Below are 12937 nucleotides of genomic sequence, written 5' to 3' on the forward strand. Positions count from 1 at the left end.
GATTCCCTGGTTTACTCATTCACCAGTGTGTTTTGGTAAACGTCTCACCCTCTGTGGTACACAGGTCAACTAGAGAAGCGTGTTATTTATGCCTTTTTGTGGTCTCCATCAACTATACTTCTTCTGACTCTTAAAAGAAAAATGTCCTCTTTTTCTTTCCTCTGTCTTCTTACCCACAACCGAAGGAGCGTGAGCGTGTTTTTCCACATCTCCATATTTTCAGCGAGGATCTGTCGTGTTCTTCTTTAGCACGTGTGGGTGGGTGTCTCTGTCTGTGTGTGTTTGGGTGTGTGTCCAATGCCAGTCCCACATTCTGCATCATCATTCATCTCAATTTAACAGTGTTCAATGTGTGACTCCCTGCCTGTGTGTGTGTGTGTGTGTGTGTGTGTGTGTGTGTGTGTGTGTGTGTGTGTGTGTGTGTGTGTGTGTGTGTGTGGCCATCGGAGCCTGTAGATGTATAAATCATTGGTCGAGATTACGGCTGTTTTATTATTCATGATGCAGGCCTTTTATTGCCAGCGATATTTATCTCTTTGCTATCTCCCATGACCTGCAAGAGAAGGAGGGAGGAAAAGAGGAAGAGAAGGAAAGAGGGAGGGAAAAACTGTGTGTTTGTAGGGGGTGGGAGGCCTTAGCGAAGCTGTACATAAATACATTTGTTAGGTGGGCGGGTGTGGTTGAGTATTTGTGCGTGCATGTGTGTTTTGTGAGTGTTACCTTCGATTCTCCCACCATGAGGACTGTGTCCTACATAGCACGTTTTCCTCTCCTTCCCTTTTCTCAGTCCTTGTTATCACTCTTTTTATTATTGTAATAGTATGTTTTCTAAAGTCATATTAATGAAGCAAAAGATCACCACTTTATGACTTTCTTATTTACATAATGACATAACATCTATATTTTCAGTGACCGCATAGCCCAGGTCAGGAAAAATGTCTGTTTTAGTTTTTCATCTGATGTCAAAGTTTTACTTTTGACAGTTTGGGTGAAAAGTACTTATCGTAAATGTTTGTGATGTGTTGTCCTGAAGGGATATCGCATACCTTTTTTGTTCTAAGTTATGTATTTATGGTTGTATTTTCGTGCATTTCACATTATTACCGCAGCGTAGTGCAGGTAGATGTCCCTGTAATCTGTAATCACTGTAACCAGGTGAGTCATTAAGAATAATTTACAATGATGGGTTGGCAAAAGGCAAAGCTCAGAACAAAATGAGAGAAGCTGCAAAGGAATACCGAGTCAAATGCGGCAGGCCTCGGGAGAACGTCACAAGACACCCATGGGTAAAATACCGCCATCTTCTGGTAAAAGTTTTAGTCTAATTCTGTAGATGGTAATTGCAAAAACTGCATTATAGAGTAGCTTGCATACATGCCCATCTCCCATCCTCATTCCACACACTGCCTCCCCCTAAATATAGGGAACAATATTGGTAAGGACAAGTTTCCAATATGGACTGAATTTCTGAGGATTCTCAGCCATACTCATCTTCTGGGGAAGCTAATCCACTGCCTTTCTGGCCAGTGTGCCAATGTCCAGTGAACGTGCGAGCCAAGTTTTTTCACTCATCGCTCTTTCCTCTGTTCTCCCATCTTTACTCACTATTTCTATTTCTGTCAGAGCAGCTTGCATCTCTGAAGCATGCATATCACTTGTGAATGTTTGCTAATGGCTGGAGTTCTTGCCAGTTTTTTTAGAAACTCTTCCAGTCAGAGATGCTCAAATAACTAAGTCTTTGAGGAAGCTCTTAAAAAAGACTGAGCACAGGGAAGGGGAACTAATCCTCCCACAAAGAGCAACCTAATACCTCATGAAAATCTCATTAACTTCTGACCTTGGTGCAATGATGGAAAATTGTATTCTGTGAATCCTCTGTCACCATAGGTACAGTGGACCACACCCAGAAACGTTTAGACTTTCTGACTGCTGAAAAACTTTAGACAAACACAAAAAATCCTAAAATTACATATATTCAGGCTAAACAGTTCCTGAGTAACCAATGAGTAACTGCCCACTAAAATGCTCCTGCAAGACCTGTATACGTTCTTTCTCTGTGTGCATTTCCAATTCAGTTCACCTCGGTTTTATTTGTATAGTGCCAAATCACAACAACAGTTGCCTCCAGGCACGTGACAGTGTACTGTAAAGCTACAACCCTACAATAAAACACAGAAAACCTCAACAACCGAAACCAAAACTAACATGATGTATGAGCCAGCTAGTAGAAAGCACAGCCAAGCACAAGATGCATCTCACTTTCAAAAGAGGCTTCCTCCAGCAGATTGCAGCTCCTGTTTTAGCTGATGATGTCCTGGTCTTAGGCCAAGTGTAGTATCCAGTAAACCATATCAATTCACATCTGCTTTACTTACCTGATAGACCTATTTCAGCTTCATCACTTTCTCTGTGTGCTGATTCACTGCATACAGATGCCTGAGGAAGAAGCTTGAGAAAAATGCTACAAAACACATTTACATTTTGCTTTGAGATGCCAACGTTACGTCGTTCTGCCTTGGTCAGGTTTGTTTAATAAAGAATCTATTTCTCTGTATTTTTATCAGTTTTGTAGCCCTCTCGTCTCAGTTGTTTTTTGTCTGTTGACAGCGCTGCAACAATGCATACTTAGATTTAGCTCAGTCATCGTGCACACACACCACTCTGCACAAAAAAGGTTTTTTCATAAATTGCCAGGACTATGAAAAAATGCCCCCAAACTTTCAGTTTGATGGGTACTGTTACTGTTTTTTTTATAAAGCGATCAAATTTGCAAATAAGATAAGATAACCTTTATTAGTCCCACACGTGGGAAATTTGTTAATCATGAACGAAAACATACAAATTACCAAGTGCCCATTACACTTCCTGAAATAACGCTGTGCTTTATTTCCTGTTGGGCTCTTTTTCACAAATGTCAGTGTGAAAGGGACATTTGCATGCTAAAATTTCCCCCCAGCTGACATACTGTGCACACAACAAGGACAGGACAGCATGATGTATACTGTAATTAAAGTAAGTGCATCCAGAAGACCTTCATGACCACACTGATCATTAACCCTCTCGAGGCAGGCGCTGCCGATTTGCAACAGTTAAAAACTAACAACCTGATTACCCCACATACATGTTTTATGAGGGTTTTTTTACTCAGAAGTACTACTGCAGGACTTGGTTGTGCATTAGCAACAAAAAGTTTAATTTGAGCCTGAGAGGGTTAATGAACTACAAATGCGTTTGCTAAGAATACTGGAAAAGAGAGACATGATGGGGATGTTGAACTTGACTGCTTCACAGCCACACCTAGTGGACATGAGTGCTGAGCGTTTTTCTCATAACTAGATTCATACACAAGCCTCTGGGCACTCATTAATGCTCCTCTCTTGGGTTATTTCTTGCTTTTTGATTCATTTTCAAGTGCAACCAGAATCCAAGTAATTATTAATAAAGATCTAAGACCTAATTCTGCCTCATAGCCATTTGCTTGCATCTTCCTTTGGATACTCAGAGCATCACTGCAAAATTCAGCTCGTATGGGTTCTGCTGGGTGTTACACTGCACGTGGGGAGGCCATATTAAATAAAGGTTCCCCATAACGCTGTGGTCTGTCTCTGTTCCTCTCCATCTTTATCACACACACATAAAGTCAGGCAGAACTAAAGACGAGCATGTGTTCCAGGTCAGACTCCCTTTCACCTCACAGGTGGCAGGCGCAGCTGTTCACACACACATTTACACACACCCGCAAGTCTATAACCGGAGTATGGAGCCCCCTGGTGAAGCACCGATGCATGTCGCAAGGTTTCGATGGCAATACAGTTTTTATATTGTGAGGTTTTATTATTTGCACTGTTTTTATCATTGAAATTTAATAGATTTTGAGGATGTGAAATTTCCTTTACGCCCATTTCCTGATGTATGATGAATCATTACATTTTTGGGGTCATTTTTTGTGTCTACATCTGCAAAGTGGCTGATTAGAGTGTAATGTACTGTGTAACAACCCTTTCACAGACTTCCCACAACACTGCCACTATTACTGGCACCTCGGTCTCATTCTCCACATCTCCCTACATAACACAACACAATGAACTTTAATAAAGACAATATTCTTTTGTTGTGTGCGTGTAGACCTCAAATAATGAAAAATATTGATTTGGAACATCCTTAAGTCGATATTATTCTCTGTCACCAGGGAGCACAGGCAGACGAAAGCTTAGTGTAGAGCTGCCATTATGAAGCTTACATCACCATCTAGTGGCTGTTAGTGAAGCAAGCTCTAAACAAGATGAGTTTGTGGAAAAATAAACCTCTTTTGCTTGTGTTCTTGACTTTGTAGAAATTCATTATTGATTATTCATAATTTAGATAAAGAGCTGAAAATGTCTCAAACCTTAATTCCCCATCAGGCAAAGATCCTTTAGGACTTAAGTGCCACATTAGGCCTTGCAGGGATTTTTAAGGAAGGGAACCCATCCAGTTCAGCTCTTTTAGCTATGTAGGTTTATTAACTGGTCAAAGTACAAAACACCTAATTTTATTACTATACTTATCAACAATTATTTTTAAAATTACAGAAATACTGGCCACTCTATGTTGAACCTTCTTGTAAAACTCGAGGTCACAGAGACAATCTTGCAACCGCAGTCCTTAAGCTGTCATCAGATCACAGGAAACATGGGCAACAATTAATAAAATTTAAAGTTAGAACTATTATTCACACATTAAGAAGCAAATGTCCAAGGACTATGGGAAAATTCTAGAGTGTCTTTATATTAAATTGTTTTACTCTTTTTCCTTTGGGCACACCCAGTAAATAATAAAATAAATCAATAATAAGATTGCAGTAAACAGTATAGTGGTATAAAAAATTATTTCACTATCAGAGGTAATCCATAAAAATAAAATGAATGAAAAACTCATTTTACAAAGGTTTTCATATATAAAGGAAATGAACAATGAACTACAATTTCTACCTAGAGATAGTGACCTGCTATTTACTAGTAAAAGATTTGTGACCCCAATCTATACCCCTTTAATTTGTGTTTAATCCTTTTACCTAAAAATCTTAGCACAAAGTAACAAGTACGTGTATGACACAACAGCATGTATTTTGACTTGATGTTGATGGAAATTGTCATGACAAAAAATGTGAGGGAGAATTCAAAAGGACCTATGAGAGAGAAGTGCAGTGTCAGAAAATCCCACTGCTCTTAAACTAGACACTGGATACTGTGGTGGCTACTGCATAATTCGCTCACCCTCAATGAAAACAAAACAGAAATTATCGTCTTTGGTAGCCACATGCCGTTGAAACAGCTATCGGGGACCTTAGGTTCTTATGCCAGTCACCTATCGTCTACTGTCAGAAATCTTGGAGTAGTGCTGGACAGTTCCCTCAAATTGGATAAGCAAGTGGCTGCAGTGGTAAAAACCAGCTTCTACCAACTACGCCAAATTTCGAAGGCAATGCCTTACCTACGACACAAGGACCTTGAAAGGCTCATTCATGCTTTTATAACCTCTAGACTGGACTATTGTAATTCTCTTTACTTAGGCCTCCAACTCTCCCTCATCCAACGCCTACAATTAGTCCAGAATGCCGCAGCACGCCTTTTAAGCGGCACTAGAAGACAGGATCATATCACTCCTATTCTAGCTAACCTCCACTGGCTTCCTGTCAAATACCGTATTGTTTTTAAAATTCTTCTATACACTTTTAAAATCTTAAATAACTTGGCACCCAGTTATTTGATTGACCTTCTTAATTTATATATCCCTACAAGGGCACTCAGATCCTCTAATCAGGGGCTCCTAATGCAACCAATGTCTCGACTAAAGACGAAGGGGGATCGTGCCTTTGCTTTTGCTGCACCAAAACTCTGGAACAGCCTGCCGGTTGATGTCCGTGCGTCGGAAACTATTCAATCTTTCAAATCACGGTTAAAAACCCATTTGTTTAAGCTCGCCTTTCAAACTACTTAGCTTAATTTCTTCCCGGTTCGTGCTTGTTGCAATATTACCATCCTATAACTGTATTTCTTTGTTGTTAATTGTTTTCTTTTGCTGTAAACCTGCAAGTATGGCTCGTCTGTGAAGCACTTTGTTGTACCTGTGACTTTTAAATGTGCTATAGAAATAAAATTGAAATTGAAATTGAAATTGAAATTGCTGAAATGGGTCCGCTTTGCTTATACTACAGAATCCTGGAAATGGACTACGAAAGCTCAGCTGGTTAACAAAATTTGTTCTTACATGATAAACATGAAAAACCTACTTATAAAATACTACTACTATCGTTTCATTACCAAAAGGACAGTCACACTTGGAAGTGAGGTGCACTGCTGGTCAAATATTATGAAAATAATGCAAAAATGAGAAGACATTTTTAATATATTGGGGGGGTGGGGGTTGGTTTTACAAAAGTTAATTCTTTATTCAGCTCACTAACGTGATGGTTTCACTCCCTCCGTCAAGTTGTCAAACAGCTAACAGATCATCTGCAGAGGTTTATTTGAAGAGTTTCAGTCAGGTTTCAGAGCTCATCACAGCACAGAAACAGCTTTAGTGAAGGTTACAAATGATCTTCTTATGGCCTCTGACAGTGGACTCATCTCTGTGCTTGTCCTGCTAGACCTCAGTGCAGCGTTCGATACTGTCGACCATAATATCCTATTAGAGCGATTAGAACATGCTGTAGGTATTACAGGTACTGTGCTGCAGTGGTTTGTATCATATCTATCTATTCAACTCCAGTTTGTGCGACCGTGGCTCAGGGGGTTGGGAAGCGTATCTGTAACCGGAAGGTCGCCGGTTCGATCCCCAGGCTCTCTGTCCTGGTTGTTGTGTCCTTGGGCAAGACACTTCACCTACCGCCTACTGGTGGTGGCCAGAGGGGCCGATGGCGTGACATGGGAGCCTCGCTTCTGTCAGTCTGCCCCAGGGCAGCTGTGGCTACAACCGTAGCTGCCTCCACCAGTGTGTGAATGTGAGAGTGAATGAATAGTGGCATTGTAAAGCGCTTTGGGTGCCTTGAAAAGCGCTATATAAATCCAATCCATTATTATTATGTAAATGGAGAGTCCTCTTCACACACTGAGGTTAATTATGGAGTTCCACAGGGTTCAGTGCTAGGACCAATTCTGTTTACATTATACATGCTTTCCTTAGGCAGTATCATTAGAAGACATAGCATACATTTACACTGCTATGCAGATGACACCCAGCTCTATCTGTCCATGAAGCCAGATAACACACACCAATGAGTTAAACTGCAGGAATGTCTTAAAGACATAAAGACCTGGATGGCTGCTAACTTTCTGCTTCTTAATTCAGATCAAACTGAGGTTATTGTACTCGGCCCTGAAAATCTTAGAAATATGGTATCTAACCAGATTCTTACTCTGGATGGCATTACCTTGGCCTCCAGTAACACTGTGAGGAACCTTGGAGTCATTTTTGACCAGGACATGTCCTTCAATGCACATATTAAACAAATATGTAAGACTGCTTTCTTCCATTTGCGCAGCATCTCTAAAATTAGAAATATCCTGTCTCAGAGTGACGCTGAAAAACTAGTTCATGCATTTATTACTTCCAGGCTGGACGACTGTAATTCATTATTATCAGAAAGTCCTAAAAACTCCCTGAAAAGCCTTCAGCTAATCCAAAATGCTACAGCAAGAGTCCTGACAGGGACTAGAAAGAGAGAGCAAATTTCTCCTGTTTTGGCTTCCTGTTAAATCCAGAATTCAAAATCCTGCTCCTCACACACAAGGTCTTAAATAATCAGGCCCCATCTTATCTTAATGACCTTGTGGTACCATATCACCCTATTAGAGCACTTCGCTCTCACACTGCAGGCCTACTTGTTGTTCCTAGAGTATTTAAAAGTAGAATGGGAGGCAGAGCCTTCAGTTTTCAGGCCCCTCTTCTGTGGAACCAGCTTCCAGTTTGGATTCAGGAGACAGACACTATCTCTACTTTCAAGATTAGGCTTCAAACTTTCCTTTTTGCTAAAGCATATAGTTAGGGCTGGACCAGGTGAGCCTGAATCCTCCCTTAGTTATGCTGCAATAGACGTAGGCTGCCGGGGATTCCCATGATACATTGAGTTTTTCCTTTCCAGTCACCTTTCTCACTCACTATGTATTAACAGACCTCTCTGCATTGAATCATATCTGTTATTAATCTCTGTCTCTCTTCCACAGCATGTCTTTATCCTGTCTTCCTTCTCTCACCCCAACCAATCACAGCAGATGGCCCCGCCCCTCCCTGAGCCTGGTTCTGTTGGAGGTTTCTTCCTGTTAAAAGGGAGTTTTTCCTTCCCACACCAAAGTGCTTGCTCATAGGGGGTCATATGATTGTTGGGTTTTTCTCTGTATCTATGAAGCGCCTTGAGGCGACTTTTGTTGTGATTTAACGCTATATAAATAAAATTGAATTGAATTGAACTTAAATGAAGAAATTACACAAGATTTATTTTAGAAATGAGAAGTTATGAGAAAGAACACACACTTCCTCAATTCTGCACATTTAGTGGAAAAGATATATATTAGATCCCTATGATGTTTCACAATGTTAGGAAATGTTTGGTAAATACTCCTGTAACCGAAACTGTTGGTCTACTGAGTTTCGTGACCTCATTTTCTCTTTTACCGTCACAGTTCACCATTGACCAACTATAGGCACAGTAACTTCTCTTTAGTGAAGCTAACCCTGCAGCACTAATGCAAGAAACTAAAATCACATTGTTTCTTTGTAGAAGATTTATCACGTTACATTTAATGCCGAAATAATGACTTTTTGTATTTTATATTTTAACACTGAAGGGTACTGATCAAAATTCATGACAATTTGAACGTTAATGATCTTGAACTTGACCTCACAGCCCAGTGTTAGTCAGTTATAAGGTTGGGGAAGCCTGCAGTCAGCTGAGACTGAAGAAGACACCTGGATGAGTGACGAAACGTTTCTCCCACTGAAAACACTACGTCCAGATGAACAGCATCAACTTCCTGGGATTTTCCTATCTGGATGACTGTGCATGTATTAGGCATGGTTTTTATGGTTTACAGCATAGGCGGAGCGGGCGGGGGGGGGGGGCTCAAAATGACCCTTAAGCCCGGGTCATTTTTTTCAGAAGCCCAGGGTCTTTTGGAGTACAATTTGTTTCATAGTTAGATCCCTGACTGACAACTGTAAAACAAAAAACGACACACAAAATTCGAAGCACATAGCGCACAGTCGTAAATTCCCCCGTAATTTTGGTATGATCCGAGCTCAGGCACTATAGGCGACTGAGCACAGCGCTTACGCCTGTGAGCGAGGGGGGAGAAGCTGCTGCCTGCGAGTTTGCTGCAGACAGAGGAGAGCTTAAGTTTGACCAGGTACCAAAGCAAATCATTCGTACTGTACAAATAATGTAAATATGGTGGTGTATCACGAAAGATTGATATCAAACTGATCACTTAATCCATATTATGGGTTGTATGGAAGCCCCAAACGCAATTTCATTGTTCTTGACAATGACAATAAATAAATAAATACTAAATACTAAATACTAAAAAAAATTACGATATTTGCTCTTGCTGTTTTATTAGAGAGTCTTAGCTTACATGTGTTTATTTCATATTTTCAGTTGTTACCCTTCACGGCTAAATAAAGCACTCTAAACCAGTTATGTACTGATGAACACAACGATGTACATAAGGGGCTTCCTTCAAAGAAAAAACTCAGGTAGATGTTATTTTATATATTGTGCTTTGTATGTTGTTCAGTATATTTCTATGCAAAACAAGAGGAATTTCAATACACAGCAGTATATTCACAGTTGAAACCAGATATTTACACTTTAGGGGGAAAACACAAGAACTTTTTTTTTACTGTTGAACATCAATTTAGAGTAAACTTTTTTGTTTTAGATAAATAGATATTGAAATATGTTTTGAATTAGTTAAATGTCAGGATAAAGAGAGACAGAGCTTTCTATTTTTTTTATCACTTTCATCAAATGTAGGAGCACATATACTCTAAATTTATTGTTAATTAATAAGAAAACTCCAGACAATTCCATTCTGAGCTGAAGAAGCTTCTGATTGGTTAGTAAAGTCCATGTGAGTGAAGTGGTGGCACAGCTGTGGATGCATATAAGGCAAAACACAGAGCCTGTTTCTTTGAAATGGGAAAATCAAGAGATGTCAACCAAAACACCAGGAAAAGAACTGTGGAGCTCCATAAGTGAATACAATTTGGTGCCATTTACAATTAAGAAATACAGATAGTTTCTCTCTTTACTCTTAAAGTTAACAAATATGTTTTTTATATTTATCAATCTAAAAAAAATTAACATTTAGTCTGATTTGATGTTTTACAATTAAAAAATTGTTTTTATCTGAAGAGTAAATATCTGGTTTCAACTGTATATTTGATGATGTTGGTGTTTGGCTTGATTGTCAGCACAAAGAGGGAGAGAGAGGAACAGAGAGGGAGATAGAACAAGAGCCAGGTGAGACAGACGTGTTAGTTAAATAGTTGTTTGCCAAAACTCATTAATAACATGTATCTAGTACCTAGTATATCTTTTTAGGTTTGCTATTTTTCAAATTCTATATTTATTAAGTTATGCAGGCTTGTTTGCACAACAAGGCTAAATAGTTATCTAAACTTTTCTGAATCTAAATAGTGTACTTTGGTAGAAAAAATAAGTGTAGTGCAGGTCTGGTTCTGGTTCCATCTTGGTTAAGTCCTAAAGTAGTCTTGATTTTGAACAGTTCTGTTTTAATTCTGGATCAGTTCTGGGTTTGGTTGAATTGGGGTTTAGTCCCCGTGTCTTGATACAGGCCTGATTTTGTTCTGCCTTGCTGCTTAATTAAAAAAGTAGTTTAAGGTGTCCTGTATATATACATTTTTTTCCAACATGAAGTTAAACTTTTTTGAACAGAACTCAAAACACAGCCTAATAAATCTTTCAGTAATTTGTAACCCCCCCCCCCACACACACACACACACACCTTACATGCATACTACCCTTTAGGGCTAAGCCCCGGGTGGTATAAAATGTCTGGCTCTGCCTCCGGTTTGCAGTATAGAGTAAACTTCACTGATCAACTGTTGTTGATCTGGAAATAAATAAATCAGCGCATTCAACTTACACAATCCAAGTGTATGCTGAAGTGACTGTAAAGATGTAAGTCCTTTGTCTTCTTAACCAGCTCAAAGTCACACACAGTAACAACAGCCGTCTCCTTGTGTTCTTGTTTTCAGTGTATATTTCCCCTGTCAGTAATTTCCCTTGTGAATAGTGAGGAGCTTTTCTAATGCATTTGTCCTTATCAGATTTATGTCTCCTTTTCACATTGTTTCTCTTCAAATTTGTATTTTGAATGTTTATTGTAATGCAAAAGTGGCACATTGTTGCACAATCTGAGTGTCAGAGGAGAACTAACCTAACCTAACCCTAACCCTAACCTGTAGTTTGTTAAGTTCTTCTTAACTGTGGTCAGATTAATAATGCTGGAAAAGCATGTCACTTATCTAGATGCACAAAAGGAAGGGAGGAGGAAGTGACCAGTAGGTGGAGGGTGATTTACGTGTAGATGCTAAAGAATGACAAAAGGAAAAAGGTCAAGGGTGTGGTAGACAACACTGAGGTGACAAAAACAGGAAACTCTCCAGTTTACATCTGATTAATACGCTGACATGTAAACAGTTAGGTATTATGCTTAGATGTTGTTTCCTTGAGAGTGACGTATTAATTACTTACCACACAATGGGTTCAAAGAATAGCAAGTCTGTCTTGATAATCATCATCAATACACATCACATGTCCAGACTAGTCCCCATCCGAGAATTAGCTAAAGCTGTGTAATCACACCTCACACACCCAAAGTGTTTCAATTTTTTCCACAGGGCCTTTTTTTTCGTATAACAGTTACAATACATTAAAAAAAAACCATTTTAATGGCACATTTTTTGAAAAAATAATACCAAAGACATTTTTGAGTCTGAAAGGTACTTTATTCTTTTTTAAATGTAAAAGTTTTTCTAATATATTATTTTTAAAATTGTAATGACGCTGAACACGGGACAAAAAAAATGTGTAATTTTCAACTATTTTAGATTTTTAACAACTTTTCCACTGTTTTGTAGATATTTGAAAGCACACTTTTATGTGTGTTCCTATTTTGAAACACAAAGGGTAGGGATAGCTCAGTAGGTAGAGTCGTTGCTCCATGATCGGAAGGTCGGGGGTTTGATTCCACTGAACGGCTACCCCAAGGTATCCTTGAGCAAGGTACCGTCCCTACACATTGCTCCCTGGGTAACACATACACATTATTATTAATTGCATTAAGTAATTTCAAGCATGGAAAAACTTACACAAATTTATATCGGATGGCATTTATTACTTACAGTTCTTTTTGTATGTATTTTCTATGCATAATTGAGAGTTCATTAGAAGGCTAACTCCATATGAGTTTACAACACACTGAACAAAATCTTATATTAACACCTTATCTTATTCAAGTTTTATATCAAGAGAAATGAAGTGTAAGAGGATACTGAACAGAATAAACAAATTACTGGTCAGCCTGTACCTATGTGGTAGCTTGCAAAAAGCTGACATTTGACTACAGGTTGCAAGGAACAAGCTGCAAACAAAGAGTGTAGGCAAGGTGGAGGGAGTGGAGATGAGTGTCAGGGGGATTTGACACAGGGAAAAGGAAGGGGAGGTCTAGAAAATGTAGTGGTTAGAAAATGTAGGGCGACCGTGGCTCAGGAGTTGGGAGTAGTTGGGAGTTCGCCTTGTAATTGGAAGGGTGCCGGTTCGAGCCCCGACTCCGACAGTCTCGGTCGTTGTGTCCTTGGGCAAGACACTTCACCCGTTGCCTACTGGTGGTGGTCAGAGGGCCCGGTGGCGCCAGTGTCCGGCAGCCTCGTC

The sequence above is a fragment of the Astatotilapia calliptera genome, chromosome 7 (genome assembly GCF_964374335.1).
Source record: "Astatotilapia calliptera chromosome 7, fAstCal68.1, whole genome shotgun sequence".
Classification (NCBI taxonomy): Eukaryota; Metazoa; Chordata; class Actinopteri; order Cichliformes; family Cichlidae; genus Astatotilapia; species Astatotilapia calliptera.